Genomic DNA, 6,074 nt, shown 5'->3' on the forward strand with positions numbered 1-6,074 from the left:
TCCTGCCTCCCCACCGCCGGCCAATTTCCCGAGGGAAATCTCATAATCCATGTGGATTGGGTGGCGATGTAGACGTGCGCGTCGTGTTCTCCTTGGAGACGTCATCAGGAGAAATCGTCGTGGAAGTGTGGTGCCTTGGGGTGGAGGTGACTGGCAGATCCGAGCCTTTTGTGGCATCTAGCATGTGTAGGAGATATGCCCTAGAGGCAATAATAAATGCTATTACTTATCTCCATGTTCATAATTATGTTTATGTTCCATGCTATAACTGCTATGGTTCTAGAGTCTGCAATAACACGAGGCTCGAAGGAAGACTCATATGCACGTGTGGAATAATAAACGGTAAGAAGTATTCCTAGTCTGGCCTCTAAGACTAGCTCAAGTGTTGCATGATGATTCTGTTTTCCTAGTCATGGGCATGTCTATGCCAGCAACTTTGAGGGCACAATGTTAAGAGAACATTTGTGTTGAATCGACCCGGATTGATGTTATGCTATGAGATTCGTTCATCACAAGTTAATGGTACATAACACACAGATGGTTAACGTTTGCATAATTCCTTAGACCATGAGAGTATCGAGTTTCTTCATACTTGCTTCATGAACTTTGGGGTTTGTTAAACGTCATCCGTAAATGTGTGGCTATTACGGCGGCTTACGGGTTCATGGAAAAGTTTGTCAAGTAACTTGATAGCTCGAGATTGGGATTTGCTCCTCCGACGATGGAGAGATATTCTCGGGCCCTCTCGGTGTTACGGTATCCATCATCATCTGGCCAGACAAAGTGTGATTTGATCACAGGGATGCCGCAACATGGAAACGAGAAAAGAGAACAAAACCGGTAACGAGGTAACTAGCATAGTGGACAAGTCGTTGATCCACGGGGATGCAAGTAAATCTCACCTAAGGTATTTGTAACATATCACGAAGCAACAGGAATAGCACACGGCAACTGGAGGTTCACTCGAATATTCATTCGTGTGGGTATAGGGGTCAATATGGGTGTCCACGGCTCCGATGTTGATCATTGATCGGAAGGGGTTCCAGGTCATGTCTATACTTCACCGAACCTATAGGGTCACACACTTAAGGGTCATTTATCTGCTGAATACTAGACAGGGAGTCTGAGAGAAAGTCACCGGAAAAGTTTCGGAGACAACGGAAGAGTTCCGGAGAGAGAACACCGAAAGAATTTCAGTAAAACCGAAAAGTTGTTTCAGAATATATTATTAGGTCAAAATGGTTTCGGCACTCGTCTGGAAATTCTTAGAGGGCCCCAGAATTGGTCTGGGAACTTGTGGGAATTTTCGGAGAGAAAACCCGAAAATGTTCCGAAGCTGCCGTAACCGCCGTTGTTGCTTTTCGCTGATAAAAGCCACCACACCGGAAATGTTTTGGATCATGCCCAGAAGAATTTTAGAGGGTGCCGGAAATGTTCTGGGACCTTCTAGATTTTTTCAGAAAAAATGTTTCGTGAAAAACATCTTGTCTCAGCACGAGGGGACAAGATCTCACGAATCGGGGGTTACATGTTTGGTGGCTTTTTGTCTAGGGAGCACCCATGTTTCTAGGAGACATGTTGGTGGCTTGTTGGAGCCCCCCCCCCCATGGGAGGGGGCAAGGTTGTGGCTGGCCAAGGGGGTGCCTCCATGGTGTCCCCTTGGTGCCCCACTTGAGTTACCATTTCACCCCTCATGTGGGACATGTAGCATGAGTGTTTTGGTATTTCCTCCACCACCCCACCCCTTGCCTTGGCCTATAAAATGGGGAGAAGGGGCTGCCATTCTCCTCATACCTTCTCACATACAAGTTCCATGCAATGATCTGGCTTCTCTCTCCCTCCCCGCGAAATAGTTTCGTAGAGCCGAAAGGCTGTCTGGGTTCTGGCAGGAGCTAGTTCTGGATGGCGAAGCCCTGCCGGATAGATGACACAGTATGTGTGCAACTCTGTAGAGAGATCGTAGTTTTGGTCTTAGTTTGTGAGTGCCTCCCGAAGGGCTGTCCTTGCGACCGTCCGAGTTTCGAAGGTCCTCCCGAAGGGCTGTCCGAGTGACCGTTCGAGTTTCGAAGGTCTTCCCGAATGGCTGTCCGCGACACCGTCCGGGGGGCTATTCGACAGCCTCCCGGAGGGCTGTCTCAGAAGCAGATGAGGGTATACATCCTCGCGGTTGGGAGGTTGTAAATCCTAGCTACGGGGATCTGCACCACCGATCGTCATCGACTCTACTTCCCGCTGCGCTACGAGTCGGTAACGAAAAAGATCAAACCATGTATGCAGTATCCATAGTGGTCCTGGGCTGGTGCGTAGGTCGGAAATTTTTGTTTTCTGCTGTGGTACCCTACAGTGGCATCAAGAGCCGTGCTATGCGTAGATGCAGGATTCGTTCTAGAATACATGGAGATGAATGGGTATTGCATAATATAATTGGGTAGTAGATGAGATCTATTGCGGAAAATTATTTATGCAGGTGACAGATGAAATCTGTTACCCGACGTTCTTGTTGCTTCCCTAGAATTTGCGTTTGCTCAATCTTGAGACAACATGGTGGAATCTGACAAAGTTCTCGCAATCCGTGATCCTGATTGATCATGGAAGTGCTATCAGTTCTTTGGGTTCTGCCGTAGTCAAAAGAAAGATGAAATTCGCAGATGAAAGGGCATTGCAGATATGATCTGCACGGGGGTCATGCGTATGACGAAGTTTAGTATGGGGCTCGAGATTTAATTATCTCGTGTTTCATACACCCCGAGATGTTAATCTAGCAACTTGAATAATCATACTTGATGATAAAACGTTGGTAGCTGCGGTTTAAGTCAAAACCTTAGAAGCCACGTAAAATAAAATTTTGCATAAACCGATTAGAGGCGTCTAACTTGGTTTTGCAGGATGTGCATGTGATGTGGTATAGCAATTCTCATATTCAATTTGATTATGTATGAGATGACTATATGATGTAATTAACATGACCTGCGTGTCATGATTCGGCATGATGGTTAGAGCCATATGATTGTCACTTTAATGACCTGCGTGTCAACCTTAAGTAATGCACTTATTTTATTAGCTATAGAGATAGCAATATTATCTGGTACATCAACAAGGTGGTGGCAATCTTCATGAAGGTGAACACCGACGTGAATGTCGAAGACGAAGAAATGAAAGACTTCTCTGTCAGAAAGGGCTATACCATATCATGCTATTATGAATTGCCTGAGATGTTTATCCCTTATGATGCACCCTTCTTGATTGCGCGATAGTCGCTTTTTATTAGTGTGATCTCTCACTAAAATATCAAGTAGTTAGTGTTCTCCCAAGTGTAGCACCGGTACGGCACCTATCTTTTCGGGGTGCGCCATGGATGCATGGGTACGAACGATTAGAGAAGTGTAAGGCGGGTGAGGTCAGACCTTGCAGCAAGATCACTTGGTTGTCTTGACGTTCATGGCAGGATCGTCCTGAGCTCGGAACACACACATCGAAAGATGAGCAAGAGTCACATAGAGATGTGATCGGCAAGTTGGCCTACCGATTAAAATTCCCGTTATGAGATGATGATTCTATGGCGATGAATTGAAGTCTGGATCTTGTATCACTCAAAATTAATTATGATAGATATTGATTTGAGTGGGAGCGCACTGTTGAATTAACATGTTTAATTCTTAGTGCAATTAATTATGAACATTGTCTAAGTGTTTCTTGCAAAATAGTTGTAGAATAATGGCTCGCGTTTCCACCTTCCCTGTTAAAATTGAATAGCTGTTAAATATCTGGTTAAAACTTCACGATTGGTAACGTAATGTGAGGATTGTCCTCAAAAGTGCCGAGAAGGACTTTGTCCTATCGCATGCTTTCCGTATCCTCCCGCTAATGCTATGGATCATGTGACTCTCGTCCTTCGATCCAAAAGCTAGAATTATGTTACGGTTAAGTGGAATATGTTTGCTTCCATGAAACCCAAACTTCGAAAGTTTGGGATAGTTATATGATATTCATGGATCTGAAAATTATTTTCAGATACAAACAAAGCAACATTTGTTTGCAAGTATTAGTAAAAGTGTTTACTATGCATTTGACTGTTGGGAAAGGGATCCGGAAGAACGCCTGTCATATAATGAAAGGTGAATAAAACAACAACTTAAAGAGAAAGGAAGTGTCCAAAGGGTGTTAGTATGACTTACACGCCTAGGAAGTCCAGGGCTAACGCCACTCTTAAGTTGGGTGCTTCTTTTGCGAGTAGGAGAAATACTAAAAGTTAAACTGTTAGAAGTATAAAGGCATAAAGAAAGATGACTGGAATATCCAGCTCATGTATGAATGTCATACAAGTTTTTGATGTATAGTAGGCTAGTCAAAGATATAGTTCTTGGGAATTATGGTTAAACATGTTAATCACTAATTCTTGGGTATTGTGAGTTAATCACAAAGATACCCACTCGATTGCATTCTGTTGCGAATCAATGTAAGAGCTACTATGGCCTAAAAGGACTAGCTAGAAATGAGGTTAAGGTATACACAGGGAACATAGTAAATGTTACTATACCTTTCATCGTTGTATTGTCGTCTGTATTTATTTTCATAATTCATTTAGAGTTTTACAAACTCTAGCCCATTGCATAAGGTATCTTGCAAGAAGGTTGTTCATAAGAGAACTTTTTATGTTCGATGTTATGAATAACACAAGGGCCATACTTTCATTATGAATGAGATGTATGTTATGAATATTGATAATAATACAATACCTCTGGGTTTACTTTCATAATTCATTTTAGAGTTTCATACACTCTAGCCCATTGCACAATGATTGTTGCAAAAGAGTTGTTCATAAAACCAACAATTGTTGTTAAGTATTATGAATAACATGAAGGGTCATGCTTCCATCCAAGATGGGACGTATGTTATGAATATTGATGGTAATATGATACATCCATAACGCTGACGCTAAACATCGCGAGACAATGAGAATACCACACATGTGTGGCACTGCATTTGGTCACATTGGAGAAACCCGCATGGAAAAATTCCATTATGATGGATTTTGAAGTTGTTTGATTTTGAATCATCTGACACTTGCAACTTTCCTCCGAAAAGTGAAGTGACTGAAATACCGTTCACAGGCCATAAGGAACGAGCAACAAACTTATTGGTGATCATACATTTTGATGTGTGTAGTTCAATAAATGTTGTTGCAAGTGGTGGATTTATTTATCTTCAGAAATGACTCAAGCAGATATATGGAATTTACTTGATGAGACGTAAGTCTGGATCTTTTGAAATCATTCGAAAGGTTTTCAAAAATGAAGTAGAAGTTATTGTAACAAGAAAATTACGTTTATGCAATTTGATTGCACAAAGGAATGTTTGAGTTACATGTTTAGCGAATGTCTGATGAGTTGTGAAAGGGGTTTCATAACTTGCACCTCCCGGAACACCACTGCAAGTGGAAAGTCCGTGGAGATGTAATCTAACCATTTATGACATGGTAAGGTCAAACATGACATAAATAAATTTGCCATTATCCCTTTTAAAGTGATGCTTTAGATACTGCGGCTTTTACACTGAAAAGAGCTACATCGGGTCTGTTGAAATGAAGCCTTGGTATGGTACGCCCAACCATGTTATATCTTTTCTTAACATTTGGAATATGGGGCTTGTGTAAAAGGTTACAAACCTAATCCAAATCAGACAAGTGCTACTTTGTAGGTGATACCAAAATGTTGGGTATTCCTCCCTCACTATACCGGGGCAAATAGTTTTGCCGCAAAATGGTGTGCTTTTAAAGAGAATGGTTCTTTCAAAAAGGTGAGTGGGAGAATAGTGCAAATCGACGAGATAAACAGTATCTTCGTCATTAGATCAAAGGAAAGAGACCTTGGAAGTAATTCCAGAGTTTCCTACTGCGATTGATACGGAAGTCTCTACAATAAAATGTATGAACTTCAGTCGAACTTGCAGCTGAACCACGTAAGCAAGGCTCGTGCAAACCTCTCAGGTGCGCAAACGAGATATTGTTGTTATACAACATTATGCCTACGATACACAAGGAAACGTTGATGGGCCCTGACTCCGGAATTGGCTAA

Source organism: Triticum urartu, chromosome 5 (genome assembly GCF_003073215.2).
Source record: "Triticum urartu cultivar G1812 chromosome 5, Tu2.1, whole genome shotgun sequence".
Lineage (NCBI taxonomy): Eukaryota > Viridiplantae > Streptophyta > Magnoliopsida > Poales > Poaceae > Triticum > Triticum urartu.